This window comes from Lygodium microphyllum, chromosome 12, assembly GCF_053477565.2.
Source record: "Lygodium microphyllum isolate KBCC chromosome 12, Lygodium_microphyllum_v1.1.10, whole genome shotgun sequence".
NCBI classification, from domain to species: Eukaryota; Viridiplantae; Streptophyta; class Polypodiopsida; order Schizaeales; family Lygodiaceae; genus Lygodium; species Lygodium microphyllum.
The window spans coordinates 83,977,011-83,991,069 of record NC_141146.1 but is presented as its reverse complement, the minus strand read 5'-3'; positions in this window follow the sequence as shown (position 1 = coordinate 83,991,069).

Here is a 14,059-nt window from a genome sequence, read left to right as displayed (position 1 = left end):
AACTTAATTTGAAGCCGTGAGAAAAATTCTCTAGCTTCATCTGCGTCTAGTTCTCCACGATCAGCAGTAATCTTGCCTATACATCCATACTTGCAAAATATTTCTTCCAACAAGAATTTACATACTGTAGTGGTGGTCTTGGTCCGCAAAGATCTGCCTTCAACATAGTTTGTAAGATCCTGCCTGGCCAAGACAAGATATCTCATCTGCCAAAGTCCCATTGGAAAAGTAACCAAGTCAACCACCCATTTATAATGGATACATAGCGGATATGTCAGATGCAACTCATCGGGATGCCGCACTAAAGAGTAGAGCTGACAGTCCTTGCGAGTCTCCACAAAGTGGGAAACATCCTTATACATCCCTTTCCATCAGTATTTTTCTTTGATTTTCTCATAGGTAGCCCACACACCTCTATGTCGAGCCCAAGAACTCTCATGAAACTCTCGCATAATCTGTATCTGCATCGTGGCCTCACAAACTACTCTCAAGGGTAGGTCGCCTCTCTTCTTTGGGTGCTTCCAAAGAAAACCATCTTTCAAGAAATACCCATAAGCCTTTCTTCTAATTTTCTTGAATGCATCATCTGTCCAATCAGCTCTTCAAGTCAATGAACTCAGATACTGACCAATTTGTAGCCACTCGCCAACATAGAGTTCTTAAGTAAAGGCTTCAACAGTAGATACATGACAATCATGAATAAGAATAGAAGCTGCAAACTCTGTCTCATCATCTTCTGCAAGCAATGACTCCTCATCCTCATATCTCGCTCTAGACAGCATGTCAACCAACTGGATTATCTTTTCCTGCTATGTGTCGAAATTCTGGATTCAATGATTTGATGTAGGCAATCCACCGAAACATCGCTATATCTGGAGTCGAACAGCTAGTAATCATGCCAAGCAAAGGCAAGCAATCTGTTTCCACAACAATTGAAGCACCAATAAAATACACTTTATCACACTCCAGTGCAGTGACTACTCCCCATAACTCTCTTTTAATCTACGGATATCTTGAAATTTTTTAGCATTAAACTCTGTTGGCTGAAAGGTTTCAGCCCTCTGCTCTGTGGACTGCCATGATGCAGCCTCATACTCTATATGCTGAACTTTTCCAGCATTTAATTCTGCTGGCTGAAAAGTTTCAGCCCTCTGCAACTCTGTGGACTGCCATGATGCAGCCTCATACTCTATATACTTAACTTTTCCAGCATTTAATTCTGCTGGCGGAAAGGTTTCAACCCTCTACAACTTTGAAAGCTAATCAAGATCAGCCATAGATTCGGTTTGCTGAGTTTTCTCAGCCTCTAACTCTGTTTTCAGCATAAAATCAGAAATTTCCTGATACATATCCAAGGTTTGCATAGGTATGATCTTTGAACCCTTACATACATCAGTTTTCAGCATATTTTCCATCTCAGACAATGTATCTGCATAAGACATTCCTTCATACAGCCCATCCACATGCTCTTCTGCTTGCAAAATACCTGCAATCTTCAACTCTTTCTCCTTACGACCAATGTACTGCCTGGCAACTCTAAACAAATCTGAAATTTTCTGATAACTCACTGAACTATCTGAAGAAAAACCAAAAAAATTAGTGGGGAAAGACTGGCTACTAGGAGGCGAGATCTCCTCTTTTCTCCACTCCGTACCACTGGCGTCTCGCAAGACAGCAGTACCTAATGAAAATCCAACTCCTTCGCATGTAGTGGTGCCTCATGCAAGGAGTCCCTGTTTCTCGGATGATTTACTCCAACAGTCATAAACTGAACAGCTCACATACCATCCTTACTGCGTATCCGTGCAAAGGCTGAGCCATCATCCATCACTTTCGTCTCCATTCTTGCTTCTATAATGAAAGGGTGTCCAAGAATAATCGGATAAGAGCAAGAATCCTGAACAAAGCAATGATAATCCTCTTCAACATTGCCAATAGAAATTCTGATGCTCGGACAAGCAGTATACATATCACCAGAAGTATTATTGGCTGCTCTCATGTGCCAGCCATGCTCTGCATCCATAGGCCACTTGCCACTCTCATAAACACCTTGAGAAATAAGATTAATCTCAGAACCATGATCGACTAAAGCGACCAAAGGAATCTGTTTCTCTCCAATCCTTACCACCGTCTCAGTGGTTGCTCTAGCCCAATGACTACGTGAAAAATGGCTGCGAGGAATGAGGATAGGGGTATCATCATCCTCATACTGCATAGGCTGAACTATTTTCTCCAACTGTGGGTTGACAGAAGCATTCTCAACCATCACTGCATCATCTTGCTTTTCCCCAAGAGCTCCATGCCATAACCCCTGTAAAGCATGTCCTTCCATTGCATGTCGTTTCCTCTGCAAAAGATCCTACATCTGATCCTGTATTTCTCTTCTAGAAATCCCAAGAGCTTCATCAATAGTAGAAGTGAATTCACTATTTAAAATTCTTTCATGAAAAATCTTACTCATATTCGTCAGCATGTCAAGGTCTGACAAGAGCTTGAATCCTGGCTCCTTTCTTGGTTGTCTCTTTTCTTTCATTTGTTTGTCTGCCATAGGTTGTTCAGGACCTGATTGTGCTGGAGAACTCATCATAGGTGGAGCTGTAACAGGTGGTGAAACAAAGTCACCCCCTCTAGTCTTTTTGGAGGTGTTGAGACCCTCCTCATCTCTTCTTCTCTTTTCCTCAACCATGGCATCTAAACCCTGTGTTTTCGCCATATAAGCAAAAATAGAATACTTGTCAACAAGAGAATCCCATCCTGTTTCTCCTCGGATGCTGGAGCCCACACAAGTCATAGTGGATGCCTGAACTTTCCCTCTTCTCGCTATCTCTAAGGCAGAGGACCATAAGGCCAAGTCTCCATCTGATTTCTACTCAAGTTGGACTCCATAAGCTGAAGCATCTCCTATAACACTCACATAAGCTGAACGCGCAGCCATATCATCAACGAGCTTCTTCATGCCTCCCTTACCAAAGTTCGTGTCAAGAGGAGCACTAGTCTCTGTCAGCCATAACTTCCCATCTTGTCCCCAAAACACTACGCTTTTCTTATGCGCTTCTTGAAAAGCATCACAATCTCTGTAGTGTTGGTGCTCTGTACTATCGCACCAAATACATCGTCTCCCTTTTCTTTGGCCAGCTGGGAAAGCAGTCACTGGAGCAGGTGCTACAGCAGGTACTGACATAAGTTGCTCTTTTAACTTCCCAACTTCAGCTTTGACTGCCTCTATCGTCAAATCTGCCAAGCCTTTAATAACATCATCTACTGATAAGGGCACTGGAGCAGTAGGAATTGATGGATTTACAACAGGAGGAGTAGGCTTAGGCATAGAACTTGTAGCAGGGGTAGAAGTAGAGGTCTCCAATGATTTTTCAGAAGCAGATCCTGTATTACGATGTAATCGTACCCTCCTGTGCTGCTTCTTAACAAGCGCATTCACAGCATCAATGACATGTCTCTACTCGGTCTTTAAACCTGAATCGGTAGCTTGATCTTCCAAAAGATCATCTAACTTTTCCTGTAAATCAGCAACAACAGCTTGTAAAAATAATTCCACCTTCTGCATCTCCAAAGCTTGCTGCTCAGCCCCGTCCAACTGATCATAGCGGCTCTCAAACTCTCGCAGAAGGGTGGTAACTGAAAGTCCCTTATTAGGCATAGAAACCCATGCTAAGAAATTCATGCGGTTCATAAGACCTATATCCTCCAAGAAATATTCATCTTTTAATGCCTTCTTAAACTCTGTCCAACCAACATATGTTCCTTGAATTTCTGAAATTCGGACCTCAAGGGCGCGAACCACGATCGGCAAGAAGTAGCGGCTCCAAATGTCTTGAGAAACCCCAAAAAACTTCATCTTTTCTTCATACAAATGCAGATAAGTTGAAACTTGTTGGCTGTTGAACTGCTTCATCTCCTGTTGGACAGCCTTCAAGGCATCCATGGCATCACTATCGCGTTTCCCGTGTGCTTGCTGCTGCATATAGGATGTAAACGACTAAAAGAGATGCTTCATGACATTCTCGTCTGTCATCTCTTCTTGCGAGTCTCCCATCTTGCTGGAAATTAATGCAGTGCTTTCACGTCAGGTTCACCAGAAATGTCATGGAGTTCGTGCAAGAGCTGCTGAACAGGGGGTTCAAGATGCTACAAGGAAAGAGGCTAACAAGAATATCTCGATTTTTGATGCCAAATATCACTATATTGCTTGTCAAGTGAATTACAACAAAGAAACTGCTAACAAACAAATTTTGTTCAAGTCCCTTCTTTCTTATCTCTACATATAACTTTTAGTCTTGATCCAAGGGTCTTAAGCAAGCTCAAGCTTTCAAGCCACTAACAAAGGTAAAAGCATTGGGGCAAAGTCTGTAGGGCAACTGGTATAACGTACAGGAACTGCACTCACTGCAAAACTGTGGCATCAAAGTACAACAGAGCCATTGGCCAAATATCAACTTGGTCATTAATTGCCTCAATTTTCCCACCAGTGCATGAACCAATGTACACCCAATCAATCTTCACACTGGTACATTCTCTTGCAAGAGCACAGTTGTCTGGAGAATGTGGCTTTGCAACAACAAGCTCCAGTTTAGAGACTTCAAATCTGTATTCAGCAACAAACCTGGCAGACTCATCTGTATATATTGGCTCAAAAGGTTTGGTGGCTTTTCAAAACTCTCCTAGAGACCCATGTTGAACGTAACCTGATAGCATCAGGAGCTGCCTTATCTGGCATTTCCAGACAAAAACTGTGATATCCTGCTCCACGTAAGCTGCAATTTTGAGACAAATCCACGGCCAGCTCCAATCTTCGAGTTGTACTTCAGAGTCTGAGAGTGTACTACAGGCCGGAGAGGCTTGCTATTAGGTCATGAAAATATTCTCACGGCCTTCTTTTGCTTCACTAAACGTCTACGCTTCCTGCGAGCAGGCTGATTGATCCATGTTCAGACATAGTTCTGCCAGTCCTTCTTGAAATGGCTGTTCGGAACAACATTGTTATGCTTCATCTCTGCAGGCGGAGATTTCTGCATTTGGCACAAGCCTCTAGTGCTTTATAATTGACTTCACTGTCAGTTTCATCCAGATGCCCTTGCATTCAAGCTTTTCCCTCTAATACAGCAGTTATCCTTGGCTTATGCAACTTGGAAGTTCTTTTCAAAAACTCAGAAATAGTCCGTTGTTTGTAGCTTCCCATTATGCGTGAGCACTAGACTCCATCGTCGTCCCGTCAGAGTGAGCTTTTGGATGGTCCTCTGGCACTTTGCGCTTCTCTCATATACGCCTTCTTCCTCCCCAGTTGCCCACCACCAATTCATGTGCAGAGATACATCTGCATCTGACAAATAAGAAACTATGGCCCCCAAAGCGATAACGTCGCACCAGTGAAGATCATTGAGACTGATTCCATCAATTTCATTGATTCTGCCTGGTAGAGAGCAAAAGCCACTAAGGCTTTACATCATTTTTTTATTAGCTTTCATCGTCTGTGACAAGAATAGGCACGGCCGAAAAGGGCTCTTGTCCCATTAAATCTTCCCTCTTCTTTGTATAAATCCCTCAAGTCTTTGCGGTCAATAGGACGTCCATAGTACAGAACTATAGCAATACTTGGTGCCCAAGTGGCAAATTCATAAGCCCAATTGGGAAGAACTGCCTTCGATGCGATGATGAGATGTGGGCCAGTTAATCCTTTGTTTTCCATCAAATATGCCAATAGAGTTATTGTTTGAATGGTTTTTCCAAGCCCCATTTCATCAGCCAATATGCCATTCAAGTTGTTATTGTACAGAGACAACATCCACTGCAAACCTTCTAGCTGATATGGTCGCAACTCTCCGCATGTTAGCATAACAGGCTGCTTGGTAACCTTTTCCTCAATGGAGTGAACTAAAGAGTTGTATTGTCTTTGACCGTCAAGTAGGTCTCTTTTGTTCAAGGACCCCTCTCCATCATAATCTCCATTGCATGTAGTGCCAATGTATCTTCTTCAAAAATGCTTTGTCCCGCATGTTACGTTGGTCTTGTTCACGTGCAACCTTTATCTTCATAGCTTAAATATCGGCTTCTACAAAGCTTCCTTTGATTCCACGGTATCCTGCACTTTTCTTGGAGTTCATCATTGAAATTGACAGCATGATAATATTCTTTGGCATCAGTTTTTCATATTTTTCTGACACACACACAACATGCACACAAACAGAAACACGCGCAAACACAAACACACAAGTGGAGTATGTACATTGGATGCAGGTACTGAAAAGGACGGAAAGATAATGCAGCAATCAAACACAATGAAACACACGTGAAAAGATAGCACAGTTGCACAACAAAAATGGAGGTGTTTACGGGTCGGATGCGCAGCAGCACGACAACATAATCGAAATGATACATGCTATAACACACATTACATTTATTATATATGATTTATCACTATCTACTACATTATTAAAAATTAATGGGTTTATACATTGTCTTTAAAGCTTAACGAAAAATCTCAATTTCAAAAACATATGGCTTGGTTGGCCCTCCTTTGGGGAAGCTTTTGAAAGTTACTCCATTTTCCAACCAAAAGTCTTGACGCGAGCCATACTCTGTGGGGAGCACGACAAGCGTAGATGGTCTATCTTAGACAAAGCTATCAATAACTTACCCTTTTTGAATGTTCAAAAAGTCTTAATAGTGATACCCAATCTCTCTTTGCCCTAGTCTTGTTGTGACACCATACATTTTAGAATAAATATGATTAAAAGTATTAAATATAATGAAAAAAATCCATTATAATAAAAACTTTCATGAAAATACACAATAATACATATGTGAAAGAGGTGGTTATGTGATTTAAAAGAAAATACCAAAGTGTTTTTGTCCACATAATATGAAATTAAATAAAAAATTCAAACACTAAAAATTTTGAATAAAATGCAAGAGAGATTAATTGCACTACGAATGAGATTTATCTAGATACGTGAACTTGGTTACAAGCAACAATCTAGTATTTCTAGATCAAAAATCAATGTATTATGAATATAAATGAAATTCAATATATTTTACCTATATTTTTAAAAGATAAATCAAGTTTATTACTAGGAATAACATAAAAATGGAATATAAAAGTACTTATGTGTTAGGTAAAGTTTGACCTAAACAAAAGTGTGGTTTAAAAGAATTTTTATCCAAAAAAATATATAAAGAGAACAAAATAAGTATCAACATTGATTTTTGAAATGTTAAAAAAATAAAGAGATTATAGAAAAGAAATTAACTTTAGGAAGTTTAACAATGATGGTGTTCAAGAACATGAAGATATTAGTAATATGTAAATAGATAATCTAATACATAATGTTTTTACATCTAAAGAAATTATGGATTATGAGAATTACTATTGATTTGTAGCACCATGTGTAGATAATAAATCGTTAGATATGTTAAAAGATTAAGATCGTAAAGAATTACACTTTTCACTTTTTTTAATTGTGAGCAAAGATTTAAATCCAAACCAATATATACATATCATGAGCAAGCTAAATGGAAAATCTCACATTATAAATGACATTTTAGACAATACAAAAAAAGCACTAAAAATATTAACAAAAAAGAAGATTGATTCAATATGGGTAAGAATGTGTAAGGATACTTTTAATGGTAAACAACTAATATCTACAAATGTTCAAAATATTACAAATATCAAAAAACATATTGAAATTGAGTATTGTATTTAGAGATTTTGAAAATTTTCAAGTATCACCAAACTATAAAATATCATTAAGCAAAAAGGTTTTTTCTATAATTAGGCAATTAAGATAACCAACTTTTTTTGTTACTTTTTCATATGTTGAACAACTCTCGAAATCCATTGCTTGATTGAACAGAAGAAACTCTTTTTAAATTCTAATAGAGAACAAAATATCCATAATTTTATATGATCATATCCTAAGTACCAATATTTTAATCATAAATATTTTTAATGCTTTGCAACTCTAAATTGAAAAAATAAATCAATAATTGGACAAGTGCAAGATTTCTTTTTTGTAACAGAATTTCAAAATAGAGATAATTAGCATAATCATCGATTATAAGATATTGAAGAATCAATAATCTAAAACAAAAATAATTAAGAAATATGTTACTTCATTTATCAAAAGATTAGCTACCATTCAAGATTACAACATTCTAATATTAAATTGATACAAACTCATAAACATAGTTACACGTGTAATTTCACAAAGACAAATAAATGTAGATTTAACTTCTCACATCATTTACCTATGGAAAAACTACCATAATAAAGCAACTTTCAATTACAAATAAATCTATAGAACACCATTACATAAATTCAAATACCTAAAAATCATAAATGATAATACACTAAGTATTACATTTTACGAAATTATTAAAAAAGATAAAAATCTAGAAAGTGATATTTATGAAATATATCAAGGTTTAGGAAACTATTTTTTAAATACACAAGAAATGAGTTCCCAAATAGATAGCTATATAATTTCAAGTTTACCCTTATCTCAAATGGGTGGAAAGTTTCTTTTTATAAACACATCTCCCACTAAACAACTAACATATATTTTCAAAAAAAATTACAACTTTCACCATTCAGACTTTCAAAATCTTATACTATTATTATGATAGCACAATGGAGATTTTGAAGTAGATGAACTTTAAAGAGTTTAAAATCAGCTTCCTCCTCTCTATAGTGATATAAAGATCCAAACTCAATGACTTGGATAAAGAAGAGGTGAAATGACAATTAGAAAAAGCATCTTCTTGCTAGTAGAAGCACTAAAATATCCTCTATTTATTTCTGTATATAGTATGTGTATTCTATATAGAACAATGTTACTAATAAATATATAAGAAAAAAGCTTATAGACATCATAAAAGTAATAAAAGTGTATTTTTATTTCTTATGTTTTAGTGATTGAGAGAGAGAGAGAGAGAGAGAGAGAGAGAGAGAGAGAGAGAGAGAGAGAGAGAGAGAGAGAGAGAGAGAGAGAGAGAGAGAGAGAGAGAGAGAGAGAGAGAGAGAGAGAGAGAGAGTTTTTAGTCGAATACAATCATTTTAAGTTAGAAAATTTATATATAGCTTAACATAAATTTAAATTATACCTTGATCTATATCATCAAAGAACAAACACCATATTGGGGAATATGGAAATTTCCCATAAGTTTGGGACATGTCACATGAATGAAGGGTTGAGGAGAGAATAAATAAGAGAAATTGAGACAAAGATTAGATGTCACAATCATTAGATACAATCTCCCCCATGCATGAATTTATGAATCTACATTCATCTTTTTGTGCTCAAATGCCATTGAAAGCATCTCCTTTCGGGCTTAACTTTCTTTATTTGAATGCCATACTTTTGTCTAAGAATATCAAATTACTATTAAATAAATCCATTCTAAGGTTTATAAAAATAATAAGCCAGCTGATGAGACCTTGCAAATAAGTTACATCCAAATAAATAATAAGCTAAAGCATTACAGACAAGTTACATCCAAATAAATAAGTTGTGTATATGTATATAAAATATCTTTGCACTAGAAAGCATCCAAAAATACAATATTTTGGTGCTATGGAAAAGTGTCCGATAATAAAGTATTCCTATACATCAAAGTACGCTCCTCAAAAAATTAATGCCATGTAACTTTACCCAATAATCTACTCACAATAGCACGAAACACATTGTTTCCGTACCATCTATCTACTAGATATGATGCAATAAGTGCTAGCATGGCACCTCCACATAACAAGTCACTATCATGTTGCAAATAGATAAAGAAAATCCATATAAATAAATAAATAACCATTTGTATAACAAAATCCACATGAACAAAGGATTGAGGAGAAGAGGGAGAGGATTGACTACACCACCATTATTAGAAAAAAATAATGGAAAAGAGAGAGATCAACTACAATGTCTCTCCACCATGGAGAGAAATGAAATGAAATGATATATTAACAACTACAAAAAGGCCAAAATGACCTATCAGACCATGAGTTGCAATTATCTATATGACGATACAACTATTTAAAAAGTACAATAAGTGAAAATGTAATAAACATTACAAGAAGACTAAGTACTATAAGTAAGGAGAAATCTAATGTAATAAAGGGAAATATTTGAATAATACTTAGTGTCACATTGATCTAAGTGTGAAAGGTGTGAAGAATACTTATAGAAGCACCATTTTGAATCATTACAACTTGTCCTTTCACCTTTTGAAGCTTCTCTCCTATCCTTTTCTGGTTGCAAGCCATCTCTCGATTTTTTTCAGTATTTCTCTTTCCATTTCTAGTCTTTCTCTTTCCTCTACACTCTCTTTTGCAATTCCCTCTCTCTTCTTTCTCTCTCCTCTTAGGTCAGTTCTTGACAAGATCCATCTCTTAACCTCATCACAAGAAAAAGTGGAAAAAAGCGAAAAAAGTGGAAAGGCGCAAGTCAAGAGCCAAAAGAGGTGGCCTAAAAGGAAATCAGACACAATGGAAGAAGCAGGAAGGGAAATGGCCGAAGGTGCAAGAGCGGCCTCAAAAGCTAAGGCAAAGGTAAAAGCACATTTTTGAATGTGAGGTGTCTCCAAATTTTTTTATAAAAGAGTGCCAGGATTCCTCCTGTGCAAATTGTAAAAGTAAATGGGTGGTAGGAAGGAAGCTAGGAAGATACCAGGACAATGGAAAAGAGGGCCTAGGCCACCGCCGGCCATGTAAAAATGGGATAAGGGAATGACCGCCCAAAAGGGATTTAGGGTTTTATATATCAAGTCAAAAAGTGAATAAGGAGCTCATTCTTTTGTGTGTGGAAAAGTGGACTCATCTTCTTCTCTTCTTCTCTTCTCTTCTTGCTTGCTTGTGTGTGCTTGCAAGAGGGAATGTGAGATTGTGATAGAGTGAGTATGTGAGGGTGAGGGATCTTGGAGGTGAAGCTCTCCATCATCTCCTCTCTTCTTCTATTCTCTTTTCTTCTCTTGTCTCGCGCGCGGCTATGGAAGATGGAGCTTGGAGGTGGAGGCTTGAGGATGCTTGAGCTCGTATCTCGAATCATGGAGCTACCGGTGTGCTTGAGGAAGGAGGCAACTCCTTTGGGCATCAAGGTAAGCTCACTACACCCCGATAGGATCAAAGGTGGATTGGCTAGGTGAGGGATAGCCATAGGTGTTCGCTTAAAACACTTGAAACAATAAGCGGTCTGTGGGTCTTGGTGGTCGAGCATGAGCTCCCACTACATTTTGGTTCCATTGCCGAGACCAACAGATTCAAGCTTGGGCACTTGCACACCTCAAATCGAGTGATGAACTAAGGGTTTCATCTCGGAATTGGAGCTTGAGATATGTAGGAGGTTTTGGGTTTTTAATCTTTGCAACAAGTAAGTATTTTTGTTTTTTTATGATTAGCCAAGTATAAGGAATCATTTTAGTATTTTGTTTTGATTTTTGTTGCATTTAGAGTAGGATAGGACCAAGAAATCAAAGGAAAAAACTTTAGGGTTTCTACTGTGAAACAGGCCCAAACATGGAGAAAAATGAAAAAAAAGAGTGCTTAGAGGTGTTAGAATCGCACGAGGAGATCGAGTAGATTAAGGTTGAGTCGAGCAAGGGTTTAAGACCCTGGGAAGCAAAGGGAGACCTCATTTTCAGTTTCTGTAGCAGAGAGAGAGAGCGAGAGAGAGAGAGAGAGAGAGAGAGAGAGAGAGAGAGAGAGAGAGAACTTGAGAGCTTGTGAGAGACTTGGTGCTTCTAGCAAATGAATTGGCGGCCACATGAGTTTTTTGCTTGGATCAGGTGTGTAGAAACCTTTTTTTGTATCCACCCTTAGATTTTGGAAAATCTTGCTTGTGGATGTGGCCCAAAATCGTTGGTGCATAGCGATTTTCATTGCCATTGTTTGCATGCCAGGGGAATCAGACATGATCCACAGGCGTCTGATTTCCAGAATCGGACGCTCAAACGCCCTACACCCATTTCAGAATAGGATGGCCAACACTCAAACAACCAACCTGACCAGTCCAATCGAACTCAGTAAAGTTAGACTCACACAGTTGGACACACTAGACTTGGACACCCCAATCATCGAACCACTACCATACGTCTGATCATCTTGAGGATCGAACACTCGGATCTATGACCTCGTCCTATTTTCAAAATTGGACTTTCGAACCACCCTGTCTGATTCTGGCAATTGGACACACAGACTACCCTGACCTGTTCGATTGGACACCAATTCTCTATTGACTTTATATTCATGAAGGGAATGGACTATGACATTCTGTTAGGTTGGCCTTGGATGCACAATGCACCAGTCATAGAAGAATGGGATAACGGTCTAATCTTCTTAGGAAATCGAACAGAGGTAGTAAAAGTAGAGATGGATATATAGAAGAGCACACCAATTGACTTGGATGCTATACTGAAGGGTGATGCGCAAATTATGAAATCGTACGGGCCAGTCACCAAGTACATCCCTTGTCCTGAGGATGAGTGACATTGGATACATGTGCTAGCCACAATTGATCTGCCATTCTCCGATAGTGAGAAGTACGAGCAAGCCGCTAAGGCAATTGGTGAGCCTAGTTACATGCCCCTAGCACCAATCTGCATGATGGTAAGGAGCTCTCATAGACAATCCAACGCTATCAAGGTACGAGTGGCCACCATCATGGAAATTGAAGATGAAGATGAGGAAGTGGTGGCACTTGCCTACCTAAGATTGTTAGTGGCTACCCAGAAGACACACGTCTTTGATGCACTCATTGGTCCTTATATATGATCATTGGACCCTCATTGGTCAACCAAAACTAGACCCCACCAACGCCAAACTCAATCCATTTGGAGGAGGATGGTCCTACTCACTTCGAGAAGTGTAGAATAATGGTCTCTATCAAGACTGAAAGCCTACCTATGATCTTCTATGTGATGCCTAACACTAAGACCGCTAGTAAGGAATCGTTGCTAGGACGCACATTCAAGAAACAAGCACACTGCAATGTCGACTATTACTTGCAGCGCATTCACCTTGCCATTGGCAATGTTCGGATAGTTATAGCCTTCAGCAAAAGGATTGCGTGACCCCATCATAGTCTGCAAAGCTAGTGGTAGAGAAACTCACCATCGAGTCTAATGAGGGGTTTTGAACACCTGGATTTTCCTAAAGCCAAGATGGCCAAGGACACTACTCCAACACCACCCCCAACCTTAACTCCACCAAACCATGGGATAGAAAGGGCACCAATACCACAAATGACTCAAACTACGAAACACATAGAGTCGCAATAAATGCATAAGGTGGCAGAGACTAAACAAGTCTATCGACCAAAGCCCCACCATGCTTTTCACAGATTGCCTCAACCCGTCCCGACTAGTGTCCCTAAGACCTCACCAGCATCTAGTAGTGTGGCACCCCCAACTCTAACCAAGCCCATCATGCAAGAAGCCTAACCAAACTCTCAGGAGTAACCAAAGCTGCAATCATGAGCTACCAAATTATCTAGTTCAATCAAACCTTATCCACCAGCAGGTCTTAAGCTATCCTACAAATGACGATCGATCCTCACATTGGCTAAAGACCTAGCTGATAACATAGGAGATGACCTAATCACTTGGATCAAGTGCTTGGATGCCATGTTCACCCTAATCGCTAAGAGTTATGAGTGTTTGGAACTAGGTCTGCTTGATCCATCCATAGCATCCAATGTCCACTCCATGACATGCACCTGGGAGGAATACGAATTCATGACGGTAAAAAACCCCACACTCACAGAGGAATTGCCAAGCTGTCGGCTATGAGAAGTGCACCGAGTTCCTTCAACAGAAATCGGGGCATTGTCACGATGCATCTAGAAAAGGAAGCCCACCAAGTAGAAATTGAGTTGAGCTTTGAGCTAGTGCAAAAAGCACTAGACCTGCCAAACAATGTGAAAAAAAATCTAAACGAGATGTGTACGACATGCTAGGGGTGGGACAAAGTGATAGTCCACACCAATAATGACATCAGGTTAGCTGACACCCTGACCGCGAGGTTCAAATCCATGCCAAAATGTTGCATGCTCTATTC